Source organism: Ovis aries, chromosome 15 (assembly GCF_016772045.2).
Source record: "Ovis aries strain OAR_USU_Benz2616 breed Rambouillet chromosome 15, ARS-UI_Ramb_v3.0, whole genome shotgun sequence".
Lineage (NCBI taxonomy): Eukaryota > Metazoa > Chordata > Mammalia > Artiodactyla > Bovidae > Ovis > Ovis aries.
In genome coordinates, this window is record NC_056068.1 from 17,055,654 (window position 1) to 17,070,381 (window position 14,728).

A 14,728-nucleotide genomic window follows, 5' to 3' on the forward strand; every position below is an offset into this window, starting at 1 on the left:
CTTTAGGGCTAAACAAAAAGGAAAATGCTAGTAGTTCCAGGTGGCTCTTTATTTCATTTTATCACTTACTTCATATGCACAAAAAGTGTTGGATTTTCAACAACTACAATTTTATTCTCTTTTATATTTCTAATTTCTCCCACAAAAATACATATCCCCCTAGTTCACTGATGATCTATTTAGAGATCATCTTGGTTACTTAGTAGCAGTGGCCACAGGACTAGAAAAGGTCAGTTTTCATTCCAATCCCAAAGAAAGGCAATGCCAAGGAATGCTCAAACTATTGCACAATTGCACTCATCTCACACGCTAGAAAAGTAATGCTCAAAATTCTCCAAGCCAGGCTTCAGCAGTACGTGAACCGTGAACTTCCAGATGATCAAGCTGGTTTTAGAAAAGGCAGAGGAACCAGAGATCAAATTGCCAACATCTGCTGGATCATCGAAACAGCAAGAGAGTTCCAGAAAACATCTATCTCTGCTTTATTGACTATGCCAAAGCCTTTGACTGTGTGGATCACAATCAACTGTGGAAAATTCTGAAAGAGATGGGAATACCAGACCACCTGACCTGCCTCTTGAGAAATTTGTATGCAGGTCAGGAAGCAACAGTTAGAACTGGACATGGAACAGCAGACTGGTTCTAAATAGGAAAAGGAGTACGTCAAGGCTGTATTTTGTCACCCTGCTTATGTAACTTCTATGCAGAGTACATCATGAGAAATGCTGGGCTGGAAGAAGCACAAGCTGGAATCAAGACTGCTGGGAAAAAGATCAATAACCTCAGATATGCAGATGACACCACCCTTATGGCAGAAAGTGAAGAAGAACTAAAGAGCCTCTTGATGAAAGTGAAAGAGGAGAGTGAAAAAGTTGGCTTAAAGCTCAACATTCAGAAAACTAAGGTCATGGCATCCAGTCGGGCAAACAGTGGAAACAGTGACAGACTTTATATTTTTGAGCTCCAAAATCACTGCAGATGGTGACTGCAGCCATGAAATTAAAAGATGCTTGCTCCTTGGAAGGAAAGTTATGACCAACCTAGACAGCATATTAAAAAGCAGAGACAATATTGCGTCAACAAAGGTCTGTCTAGTCAAGGCTATGGTTTTCCAGTAGTCATGTATGGATGTGAGACTTGGACTATAAAGGAGGCTGAGTGCCAAAGAATTGATGCTTTTGAACCGTGGTGTTGGAGAAGACTCTTGAGAGTCCCTTGGACTGCTAGGAGATCCAACCAGTCCATCCTAAAGGAAATCAGTCCTGAATATTCATTGGAAGGACTGATGCTGAAGCTGAAGCTCCAGTACTTTGGGCACATGATGCAAAGAGCCAACTCACTGGAAAAGACCCTGATGCTAGAAAAGATTGAGGGCAGGAGGAGAAGGGGATGACAGAGGATGAGATGGTTGGATGACATTACCGACTCAATGGACATGAGTTTGGGTAAACTCTGGGAGTTGGTGATGGACAGGGAGGCCTGGCATGCTGTGGTTCATGGCATCCCAAAGAGTCAGACACGACTGAGGAACTGAACTGAACTGAACTGATTACTTAGCTATGTCATATATTATTTGAATTGTGTGTGTGTGATTTTTTTTAACTAAACTTTAACTCTAGTTTTAAAGTTTATCTGTTTATTAAATGTTTAACATTTTCTCATCCTTTCATTCTCCCAGAGACTTGGTTTCTTCAATTAGAAGCAGAGACTTTCAGTGTTACCTACATGTTAGAATCACAGAGCTTTTAAAAATGTTAATACCCCAGGTTGCACCCCAGACCAATTATACTATCACCTCGAGGGGTGGGTCCAGGCATCAGTGATGTTCAGAGCTCCCCAAGTAATCCCAAAAGCTGCTAAGACTGTGAATCACCACTTCAGAGATGGGTACTTTGAATCCAGAGTAGAATAAGATCTAGAGCCTACCCGTCTTCATTTTAAAAGAGAAGTACCTTAGCAACCAACTGAAAACTGCAGAAAGCAAACCACACAAACCATTTTTTTGTTGTTACAGAAAGCAATCTTATAACAGTGGTACAAGTGAAAAAGGGCTGAGAGAGCACACAGGTTAATTCTGAATGAGGGAGTTAGCAGGCAGAGGGAAAACTGAGAAAACTTCTATGGAACAGACAATTTTTCAGTTAGATTTGGATGTATATAAGAGGTTGATAGAGGAAGAAGTAGGGAGAAGGGAATCCAAGAAGTAACTGTAGGCCCAAATGTAGAGGCACAAACATCCAATGGTGGGTTCTGGAAGCAAGTGGTCTATGCCTAAGGTACAAGTGCAAAGAGCCATGGGCAAGAAGCCTGGAAAAGTAATGCATGAAAGCACCATCTAAGATGGCCACCAGTGAATCTGTTTCTGGATAGCTCTGTTCTGTGTAATCGCTTCCATCTGAACATGAGCTGGATCTTTAATTTGACTCTAACCATTAGAATTCAAATAAAATAATGGGATACCAGACTGTACAACACAGAGAATACATCCAGTATTTTATAATTACTGCAAATGGAGTATAACCCTTAAAAAGTGTGAATCATTATATGGTACACCTGTAATTTATATACTATTGTACATCAACTATACTTCAATTAAAAAAAAAAAAAAAAAAACCCCAGGCTACCACTTCCATGAATACATTAGATGAGGTTATAACTTCCATCTTGCTAGCCAACTCTACTGATTCTCCTCCTTACTGGTTCTAATCAAACAAGCTGCTATATAAAGAGGCCCACATGGCAAGGAACAAATGGCGGCCTCTGGTCAACAACCAGTAAGGAATTGAGACCCTGAGTCCACCAGTCTCCAAGGAAATAAATCTCACCAACATCAACACAAGCTTAGGAGCATTTTCTCCCCAGTCATGGCTTCAGATGAGACTCCATCCCTGGCCAACACCATGACTACAGCCTTATGAGAGATCTGAAGTGGACAGCAGAGCTAAGCCATGCCCAGATGCCTGATCCATCAAAACTATAAGATAACAACTGTATTGTTTTAAGCCACTAAATTTGAGGCAATTTGTTATACAGTAGCAAGAGATTAAAAAAATAAAAAGTTGAAACTCTGAACTTCAGAAAGACTGTACCTATATCTGTTTTGCTCTCCACTACATATCCAGTGCTAGCACTTTGCTGTCACTCAATAAATATTTGTCAAGTGAATGTAAGTAGATAAAGAAATTACCAGATATGCCCAAACATATGGTTACCTCAAATATAAGACACTTTCCCACTTGTCCTATGAAGTGTAATAGTTGAAGAAAAACAACAAACTATGGAAGTGCCATGATACAGAAACTAAGAGTACAAAAACATTTTAAGAAAACTGATATCAACAATACAACAGCCAAAAACTGCAGAGACAGAAAAAGGGTCATCATGGCTAAACAGACACAGTTGAAATGGCAAGCTGGAAGCTCCTAGATAGCTTGGAAAGAAGGCTTTTTGTTAGTGGTAGTAACTAAAGTCAGATTTCAGTGGGCTGAGTGAGTAGAATATCAGTAAATTAATGCACCAAAATTTCTTGCCAAGAGAATGCATTGGTCATAACAAACACTCTCTTCCAACAACACAAGAGATGACTATACACATGGGCATCACCAGATGGTCCATACTGAAATCAGATGAATATTATATTCATTGCAGCCAAAGACTGAGAAGCTCTATGCAGTTAGCAAAAACAAGACTGGGAACTGACTGTGGCTCAGATCATGAACACCATACTGATTTCAATAAAATTCAGACTTGAAGAAAGTAGGGAAAATCACTAGGCCATTCAGGCATGACCTAAATCAAATCCCTTATGATTATACAGTGGAAGTGACAAATAGATTCAAGGGATTAGATCTGATAGAGTGCCTGAAGAACTATGGACAGAGGTTTGTAACACTGCACAGGAGCCAGTGATCAAAACCATCCCCAAGAAAAAGAAATGCAAAAAGGCAAAATGGTTGTCTGAGGAGGACTTACAAATAGCTGAGAAAAGAAGAGAAATGAAAGGCAAAGGAGAAAAGGAAAGATATACCCATCTGAATGCAGAGTTCCAAAGAATAGCAAGGAGAGATAAGAAAGACTTCCTAAGTGATTAATGCAAAGAAATAGAGGAAAGACTAGAGATCTCTTCAAGAAAATCAGAGATACCAAGGGACCATTTCATGCAAAGATGGGCACAATAAGGGACAGAAATGGTGTGAACCTAACAGAAGCAGAAGATATTTAAAAGAAGTGGCAAGAATACACAGAAGAACTGAACAAAAAAGGTCTTAATGACCCGGATAACCACAGTCACTCACCTATAGCCAGACATCCTGAAGTGTGAAATCAAGTGGTCCTTAGAAGGCATTACTACAAACATAGTGGAGGGAATGGGATTCCAGCTAAGGTATTTCAAATCTTAAAAGATGATGTTGTGAAAGTGCTCCACTCAATATGCCAACAAATTTGGAAAACTCAGCAGTAGCCACAGGACTGGAAAAGGTGAGTTTTCATTCCAATCCGAAAGAAAGGCAAGGCCAAAGAATGTTCAAACTACTGCACAATTACAGTCATTTCACATGCTGGCAGGGTCATGCTCAAAATCCTACAAGCTAGGCTTCAACAAGGCTGAACCAAGAACTTCCAGATGTTCAAGCTGGATTTAGAAAAGGCAGAGGAAGCACAGATTAAATTGCCAACATCTGTTGGATCATCGAAAAAGCAAGGGAATTCCAGAAAAATGTCTACTTCTGCTTCATTGACTACATTAAAGACTTTGACTGTGTGCATCACAACAAATTGTGGAAAATTCTTCAAGAAATGGGAATACCAGACCGTATTGCCTGAGAAACCTGTATGAAGGTCAAGAAGCAACAATTAAAACCAGACATGGAACAATGAACTGGTTCAATATTGGGAAAGGAGTACATCAAGACTGTGTATTGTCACCCTTTTTATTTAACCGATATACAGAATACAACATGTGAAATGCCAGCATGGATGAACCACAAACTGGAATTAAGATTGTCGGGAGAAATATCAGTAACCTCAGATATGCAGAGGACACTACCCTAATGGCAGAAAGCAAAGAAGAACTAAAGAGCCTCTTGATGAAAGTGAAAGGGGAGAGTGAAAAAGCTGGCTTAAAACTCAACATTCAAAAAACAAAGATCATCTGGTCCCATCACTTCATGGCAAATTGATGGGGCAAACAATGGAAACAGCGACAGACTTTATTTTCTTGGACCCCAAAATCACTGCAGACAGTGACTGCAGCCGTGAAATTAAGACACTTGCTCCTTGAAAGAAAAGTTATGACCAACCTAGACAGCACATTAAAAAGCAGAGACATTACTTGGCTGACAAAGGTTTGTATAGTCAAAGCTATGGGTTTTCCAGTAACCACTAACAGGTGTGAGTCAGACCATAAAGATGTCTGAGTGCGGAAGAACTGATGCTTTCAAACTGTTGTGCTGGAGAAGACTCTTAAGAGTCCCTTGGACAAAAAGGAAATCAAACCAGTCCATCCTAAAGTAATTAACCCTGAATATTCATTGAAAAGATTGCTGCTGAAACTTTGGCCACCTGATGCAAAGAGCTGACTCACTGGAAAAGGCCTTGATACTGGGAAAGATTGAGGGTAGAAGTTGAAGGCCCAACAGAGGATGAGATGGTTGAATGGCATCATCAACTCAATGGACATGAGTATGAGCAAACTCTGGGAGATACATATAGTTCCTGGAAGTTTCAGGGACCAGGACTGAGAATACTGGAACTTTTATTTAAGTGTTCTCTACATAAATACTTTCTTCAAGAATTGCTCTTAGCAAAATAGAAAATACCAATACTATGGAAGGCACAGAATATCTGTTCTAAGAGTTTATAGTTTGGGGGTTTTTGTTGTTGTTGTTGGAATATTTGTTTCAGTAATTCACAATTAACCTCAAACAATCCCAACATAGGCAAAAAGAAAAAGGGGAAGCTTGCTGGGTGGGACAATCCTAATTATAGAGCATCTACCATGTGCCAGGCCATGAGAATACAAAAACTGAATAGGCACTTTCTGTGCCTCAAAGGCTCAGAGACCACTGGGGATAAGCAGGAATAAAAACTAGTAACTAGGGCACAGACAGACAAATACAAAAATAGGCTGGTTACAAAAACTTCATGAATTCACTAGACAGGCACAGTAAGGAAAGATATCTCAAGCAGAAGGAACAGCAAGTACCAAGGCACAGGGCTCTAAAACAATATGGCACATTCAGGGATTTCATGTGAGTTAGTACAGCTGTAGCTCAGAGTATAGGAGAGAAAAACAGCAGCAACAGATGATGGAAAAGTCAATAAAAGTGAGATCAAGAAAAGATCTAAAGTAAGTTCTAAAGCTGGTATCTTATCTGCTAGTGGCAAGCTCATTGAAATCTTCTACATAGAAGGGAAAAAAGTGACTAGCAAGGCAGAAATTGGGCATGCCTGGGTCCCTATATGTCATAACACATAGCACCAAAACCTTACTCTTAATTCCTGCCATGGAAGCCAATTAAAGAGGAAATTTGTCAGAGACAGGTCTGTTTAATATAATACGCAGTTTTCTGAATCAGACATGTGATAGATAACAATGCGGTTAATCAAGATCCCAAAGGCAAAAGGAAAAGGCACATTTAGAAAAGAGAATAACTCCATTTTGGACATGCTGGATTTTGTTTAAATTATGAGATAGTCAAGAAGAAATATCCAGTAGACAATTTGGAGTTGGGATAAAAAGACTGGATTGGAGAAATAAATTTGGTAATCATGATCATAAAAGTGGTAATTGAAGTTGGGATATAAATGAGATCACTAAAACATATACCTAAAAACTGAAAAGAAAAGAGGGTAAAAAAGAAACACCCAGGGAAACAGCAGCATTTAGTAGGCAGAGGAGGAAGAGGAATTAGAGACGCAGATGAAAAGGCATGGCCAGAAAGATGCAGGGAGAGAACAAGCAAAAAACACTGGAAGCAAAGGTAAGTGGCATTTCAAGCAAAAAGTACTCTACAGTTTGAACTGCAGCAAATTTCCCGTAACTGTTCTTTCTTCTTTACTGTCCACAAACCCAATCTCTACACTATACAGGAGTCAACATTCTGCATGTTAATCAGAAGATGTAGAAGTTTTGTGTTTTTTTTTCAACATTTATTTATTCATTTGGCTGCATTGCATCTTAGGTGCAGCATCCTGGATTTTTTAGTCTTGGCATGCAAACTCTCAGCTGTGGCATGTGGGATCTAATTCCCTGACCAGGGATTGAACCTGGCCCCCTGTATTGGGAGCGTGGGAGTGTGGCATCTTAGCCACTGGATCAACAGGGCAGTCCCATCACAGTTTAATTTTTAAGTTTTGAAATTTCTTATAGAATATTAAAATATAACAAAGTACAAAGCATAATCAGCATGTACTTGTGTATCTACCAGGCAGCTTAAGATGTAAAATACTGATGACATCAACATTCCCTCTTGTGTTCTCCCCAGTATCTTAGCTCTCCTGAGATAAGTACCTTCTAGAACTTGGAATTTAACATCTCATGCATTTCCATATATTTTCATATTTATGTAAGTATCCCTGTGCAATATAAACAATTATTTTAACTGTTTAAAATTTTTATATAAACAGCATCACACTATATGTATACTTTTTGCAACTTGCTGTTTTGATCAACGTGGTTATCATTGATAATGACACATTAGTTCTAGTTTATTCCTTTCCACTACTGTATTATATTACACTTCATGTACCCATTCTTTTATTGATTATTAGGTTGTATTCCAAATTTTTTTGCTTCTATAAACAATGCCTCTATAAATATTCATATGTATGTTTCCCAACATGCATATCTAAGAGTTTTTCTAGGTTTTATAAAACTTGTGCAAATGAGTTACTAATGTGTAATGTATAATCTCCTCAGCACTCAGGATGGCCTGATGGGTACCACCTAGACATCTTCTGAAAGCAGTGAACTCATAGTATCCTGCAAACTTCTATTTATGTCATGAAGTTTAAAGGAATCATTTGCTTTAGAGATGTATTTAATAGAATAATTGGTTTTAGAACATGTCTTCAGCTTTACTTATTTTGCTAAAATTCTCTTTAAAGGGTTATATTGCTCCATATAGCCTACTCTGTTACATTCAAATGGAAGAAAATGAGGCAAATTTCACCCTTCAAGAGGCAGAAATGGTATCAAGAACTGTTCAGATGCAAAGACATTTTACTAGGCTACTGTAGGAATTTTCCAACCAGGTGAGCAAAAGTCTCAAGACTTGCTCTCACAGAGTAGTATTCTTTCTAGGGCTGCTCTTCTCGTCACAGGCTGATGAGGTAAACTGGATCTGTGGGTTGCTACCTCTCTCTTGCGCTCATTTCTTTCCGAAGGAGACAAGTTTGCATTGATTCTGGAAATTATGCTGTCCTATCCTAAGCAAAAGAAATTCACCACTTGGTCCAGTATGATGAACTGGGAACCTACAAGTGTATAGACCAAAGCCAAAGAATGAAAAAGTGCATTCAGAGTCATTGTTCCCAGCCACACACTTCCCTCTGGAATATGTGAGGAAGGGTACCTGGCAAGGAAATGGTTCCAATTTTCTTGTATTTCATTGTTTAATGAACGCTTCCTTTCTTTAAACTTCTCTTACTCTGTTCCATGGAACAAAGTCTCAGACTTGCTGGACTTCGTTGTTAATCTCCATTTTTTTTTTAATGAGGAAACTGGCCAGAAGAGCTGACTATATCACCTAAGAAAACATAGGAGCCAATTGTATGCAAATTCTCTGACCATTAAGCATCTGCTGTGCCCACTGGAGAACATGGTCTTAGGATAGGAAGTGAGGTCATCTCTCACAGCTGCTATCTTCTTACTCCTGTGCCTCTTCGTCCTCACTCACCTATCCCCACACCCCTTTTCCCACCCTCCTTCACTTCTCTATGATTTTATAACAGACCTTACATTAGAAGCCACCTTCTTCAAAGCATCCATGCACTTCACTTTACGGTCAGCAAAGAAAGGGTCTAGCCCGATTTCTCTGCTACCAGAGAAACCGATTTCTCTGCTACTGCTTCCCACATATCAGGAGGACATTGGATGTCCAAAATACAGGGCACCAAAAAGTTAATAAAGGAGCTGAAACTTTTTTTAAATTCAGAACATTTTTTGCCCACCATAATGGGCTCAAAAGCAACTATAAATTTGAAACATGAGAATAAGAAATGTGGAACTAAGCCCTGTTCACAAATGAAAATTCCTCTAATAAGCCCAAATTTATATTCTTATTGTTCAGTCACTCAGTCATGTCGACTCTTTACAACCCCATGGACTGCAACACACTAGGTTTCCCTGGCCTTCACAATCTCTCAGAGCTTGCTCAGACTCACATCCATTGAGTCAGTGATGCCATCCAATCATCTCATCCACTGTGGCCCCCCTCTCCTCCTGCCTCTATTGTTCCCAGCATCAGGCACTTTTCCAATGAGTTGGCTCTTCACATCAGGTGACCAAAGTATTTGAGCTTCAGCTTCAGCATCAGTCCTTCCAATGAATTATTCAGGGTTGATTTCCTTTAGGATTGACTGGTTTAATCTCCTTGCAGTCCACGGGACTCTCAAGAGTCTTCTCCAACACCACAGTTCAAAAGCATCAGTTCTTTGGTGCTCAGTCTTCTTCATGGTCCAACTCTCACATCCGTACACGACCACTGGAAAAACCATAGCTTTGACTAGACAGACCTTTGTTGACAAAGTAATGTCTCTGTTTTTTAATATGCTGCCTAGGTTTGTCACAGCTTTAGGAAGTGTCTTAATTTCATGGCTGCCGTCACCATCTGCAGGGGTTTTGGAGCCCAAGAAAATAAAGTCTGTCACTGTTTCTATTGTTTCCCCATCCATTTGCCATGAAGTGATGGGACCAGATGCAATGATCTCAGATTTTTGAATGCTGAGTTGTAAGCCAGCTTTTTCACTCTCCTCTTTCATTTTCATCAAGAAGCTCTTTAGTTCTTCCTCACCTTCTGCCATTAGGATAGCATCATCTGCATATCTGAGGTTATTGCTATTTCTCCCAGCAATCTTGATTCCAGCTTGTGATTCATCCAGGCTGGCATTTCACATGATGTACCCTGCATATAAGTTAAATAAACAGGGCAACAATATACAGCCTTGGTGCACTCCTTTCCCAATTTTGAACTAGTCCATTGTTCCATATCGGTTCTAACTGTTGCTTCTTGACCGGCATACAGTTTTCTCGGGAGGCTGGTAATATGGTCTAGTATTCCCATCTCCTGAAGAATTTTTCACAGTTTGTTGTGATCCACAAAGTCAAAGGCTTTAGTGCAGTCAATGAAGCACATGATTTTCTGGAATTCCCTTGCTTTTTCTACGATCCAACAGACTTTGGCAATTTAATCACTGGTTCCTCTGCCTTTTCTAAATCCAGCATGAATATCTGGAAGTTCTCAGCTCATGTACTGTTGAAGTCTAGTTTGGAGGATTTTAAGCATGACCTTGCTAGCATGTGAGATGAGTACAATTGTGAGGTAGTGTGAACGTTCTTTGGCATTGCCTTTCATTGGGATTGGAATGAAAACTGACATTTTCCAGTCCTATGATTACCGCTGAGTTTTCCAAATTTGTTGGCATATTGAGTGCAGCACTTTCACAGCATCATCTTTAAGGATTTTAAACAGCGCAACTGAAATTCCATCACTTCCACTAGCTTTGTTCATAGTAATGCTTCCTAAGGCCCATGTGACTTCACACTCTAGGATGTCTGGCTCTAGGTGAGGGATTACACCATCATGGTTATCCGGGTCATTAAAATCTTTTCTGCATAGTTCTTCTGTGCATTCTTGCCACCTCTTCTCAATATCTTCTGCTTCTGTTAGGTTTATACTATTTCTTTATTGTCCTTTATTGTATCTATTTTTGCATGAAATGTTCCCTTAGCATGTCTAATTTTCTTGAGGAGACCACTAGTCTTTCCCATTCTATTGTTTTCCTCTATTTCTTAGAATTGTTCACTTAAGAAGGCTTTCTTATCTCTCCTTACTATTGTTTGGAACTCTGCATTCAGATGGGTATATCTTTCCTTTTCTCCTTTGCCTTTCTCTTCTCTTCCGTTTCAGCTATTTGTAAGGCCTCCTCAGACAACTATTTTGCCTTTTTGCATTTCTTTTTCTCGGGGATGGTCTTGATCACTGCCTCCTGTACAGTGTTACAAACCTCTGTTCATAGTTCTTCAGGCACTCTGTGTATAAGATCTAATCCCTTGAACCTATTTGCCACTACCACTGTATAATCATAAGGGATTTGATTTAGGTCATACCTGAATGGCCTAGTGATTTTCCCTACTTTCTTCAATTTAAGTCTGATGTTTGCAATAAGGAGGACATTCAAGTGTTAGTCACTCGGTTGTGTCTGATTCTCATTCAACCCCATGGACTGTAGGCAGGCTCCTCTGTCCATGGGATTTCTCAGGCAAGAATACTGTAGTGGGTTGCCATTCCCTTCTCAAGGGGATCTTCTGGACCCAGGAATCATATTCCAGTCTCCTGCATTGCAGGCAGATTCTTTACCATCTAAGCCAACCAGGTGAGATCCATTTACATTCTAAAATAGCACACTTAAGAAAGTTATCCTCCCACTATAAAGTATACCTATCTTCTAAAAAATAAAAAGGGAGTCATATATTGAGTATGGAGATTAAAGTTACAGCAATGCACTTCTCTTGGCTCCAAATCACAATGACCTCATCTATAATGGAAGAGGAAAAGAGCAAGAACAAAAGTGAGAAAGAGAGACAGTAAGAGGAGCTGAAGGGGTTGGAGGCCGCACAAGGGAGAAAGAAGAGGAAACGACTCAGACATGTACAGAGAGATACCTAAGGCCACAAAATAACTTTTGTTACTTATGGCTTCATATGCAAGCATTTGAACTTCACAAATTCCTAGTCCATATGAATTCTGAGTTAAACACAGGGACTCTCTCTATACCATAATAAAGCCTGTCCTCTTTAAGGGAAGTTGCCAGAAGCAACGTGCATCTAACCATGGGACATATCCTGTCACTATTTTTCAAACGGAACCTCTACTGAAGTGAACTTCAATGACAGGATATGATCCAGCTCCAAGACGTGTTTCCCAAGGCAGCTTCATGCTGTGAGAGCTGGGCTACACAGCATGAAGCAGAACAAATAAGGCATGGTCATCAGGGGTAGGGGTGGGGAAACTGGTAGAAATGAAACTAACCACATTACTCATTCTGACCACATTACTCATTGGATATATTGTACAAATTTAACAATTTAAGGAATAAAGGAAGAAAAGATTGCAGGCCATTTTATTTCCTCCCTTCCTTCTTCCAGAAAACCGGAAGTGTGTATTTTAATATCCCGTCCTTTCTAAAACTCATACTTATTCATATGCTTTCCAATGAAACTATAATTTCTCTTATTCATTTATTCAGTCAGTAAACTCTTTGGTCAAGAACTTACTAAAGTTTCTTGGGTGCCTAATATGTGCTACTATTTACTTGCGTGTGTGTGTTAGTTGCTCAGTGATGTCTGACTCTTTGCAACCCCATGGACTACAGGCCACCAGGCTCCTATGTCCATGGAATTCTCCAGGTGAGAATACTGGAGTAGGTAGCCATTCCCTTCTCTAGGGGATCTTCTGGACCCAGGAATCAAACCCACGTTGCCTGCACTTCAGGTAGATTCTTTGCCTTCTGAGCCACCAGGGAAGCCCCCCAATATGTGTTATACACGAAGAATTTAGAACTTTAAAGGCCCATGTATTTCATGGTCCCAGGCCTTCTTCTCTAAAGATGCTCTTACTGTGTGTCTTGAAAAAAATACCCACATGCCTCTATCCTAGCACCCACCATGCTGCTTATGGTTTTTCTTGCAAGACTCTAAGCTCCCAGAAGACAGGAACATTATAGAAACACAATGTTATGTCTCAGATCCATGCTGCTAGGTTGCCCATTATCAGCTAAAGGCAGGATTTAGAATTAAAGCTTAAAGACTTCTATGGAGCCATCTTCTTAGGGAGATTTTTAAATCTATCATAATTGTCATCTGTAAATACTTGGGAGAGAATAATAACTTGAGCACTTCTATAAAAAATCCTATTACAAATCTGAAAAGAATAAATCCTCATATTTAGCACATAGAATATCCAATGTATATTAGTGTTTTAAATTAGACTGGAAGGAAGCTAAAAAATAAATGATAGATTTTCTTTACATTGTAGCAGCCTAGATGATCTGTTATATTCTTTCCATATCTACATTTCTATGATTCAGAAATTTATCCATCTAATTATAATAAACATAAGTAGCTAGCAGTTTTGAGGAACCAACATTCTGATGTAATAAAGGCATATTCAAAGTGGCCAAGCAAGACAAATTTCAAAGAATAGAAAGGTGTGTGTGTGCGTGTGTGTGTGTGTGTGTGTGTGTGTGTGTGTGTGTATAATTACTCTAAATGGAAGACAAATAAGGAAAGGTAATTTTCTTTTTCCCCCACTGGATTATGTCTCATTCACAGGAGATGCTCAGTAATGTTTACTAAATTAATGAAAAATGCGCAATTAACAGTTGAGATGCCATAATGTTAAAAAGCAAGGTAGACAAAGACTGTAGATAAGAAACCCTTTGAAGTGAACTCAAGGAATGTTACAGTAAAAGGAATATGAGCTCAGTTAGATAAAACTGGGGTCTGGATTTAAATCCGAAACATGAAACAATAGAAAAACGGGTGCAAGCAAGTGAGAAACAGTGGGTTTTGTTGTGTTTGGTTTTGTTTTGTTTTGTAAAAGGCTGGTAGAGATTGCACCCCAGATAGAGCTTTCAGGAAAGGAGTACTCCTCTGAACATAGTGGAAAAAACTTTAGACTTTCTCTCAGTATTATGAAGTTGAATAAGTTAGTCTCTCAAAACTTTCTTTTTTCTTTTTAATGGGTGTAATATCTTGCCTGGAAAATTCATGGACAGAGGAGCCTGGTAGGCTGCAGTCCATGGGGTCGCTAAGAGTTGGACACGACTGAGCGACTTCACTTTCACTTTTTACTTTCATGCATTGGAGAAGGAAATGGCAACCCATTCCAGTGCTCTTGCCTGGAGAATCCCAGGGACGGGGAAGCCTGGTGGGCTGCCATCTATGGGGTCGCACAGAGTCGGACACGACTGAAGCGACTTAGCAGCAGCAGCAATACCACCTATATGGGTTTAAGGATTAATTGATGCAACCTGTATAAAAGTATCTGCAACCTTAGACACTCAATGAATCTTCTTTCCTTCTTTCTTCTGGCTCACCCAGACTTCTGGAAACCTCCTGACCGGAGCTGTAAAACAGAACTTTTTGTGATGATAAAAATGTTCTGTATAACCAGCACCCACATGTTGGTGTCAGCCACATGTAGCAGTTAAACACTTGAAATATGGCTACTGTGAATGTAAATTTTAATGTTATGTAATTGCGATTTAAATTAAAATAGCCATGCATGGCTAGAGGCTACCACACTGAAGTGTAGCCACAGACCAGCACTGTGCAACAGAAGCTACTAATAATGCAAATGTTTAAAACTGGCTATTGAGCACTTGAAATGTGGCTAGTAGGGTGAATGAGGAACTGAATTTTTTACTTTATTTCATTGAAATTCATTTTAATTTAAATAGCCCCATGCAGCTGGTAGTTAGAAATACTAAAAAGCACAACTCT

At 39.5% G+C, this 14,728-nt stretch overlaps 1 protein-coding gene across 6 annotated transcripts in view; it reads right to left on the reverse strand.

The window, feature by feature from the left end:
• SLC35F2 (solute carrier family 35 member F2) overlaps positions 1-14,728 on the reverse strand; it is a 141,411-nt gene that overhangs the window by 18,189 nt on the left and 108,494 nt on the right. The window contains exon 2 of one of the 6 annotated variants that reach the window (XM_060399266.1): positions 12,889-14,351. The exons of 4 other annotated variants lie outside the window; for them this stretch is intronic. The gene's annotated coding sequence lies outside the window, so the exon portion shown is untranslated. Of the gene's footprint in view, positions 1-8,576; positions 14,352-14,728 lie in introns of all 6 variants that reach the window. One more of the 6 variants, XM_060399267.1, reaches the window with a different exon arrangement.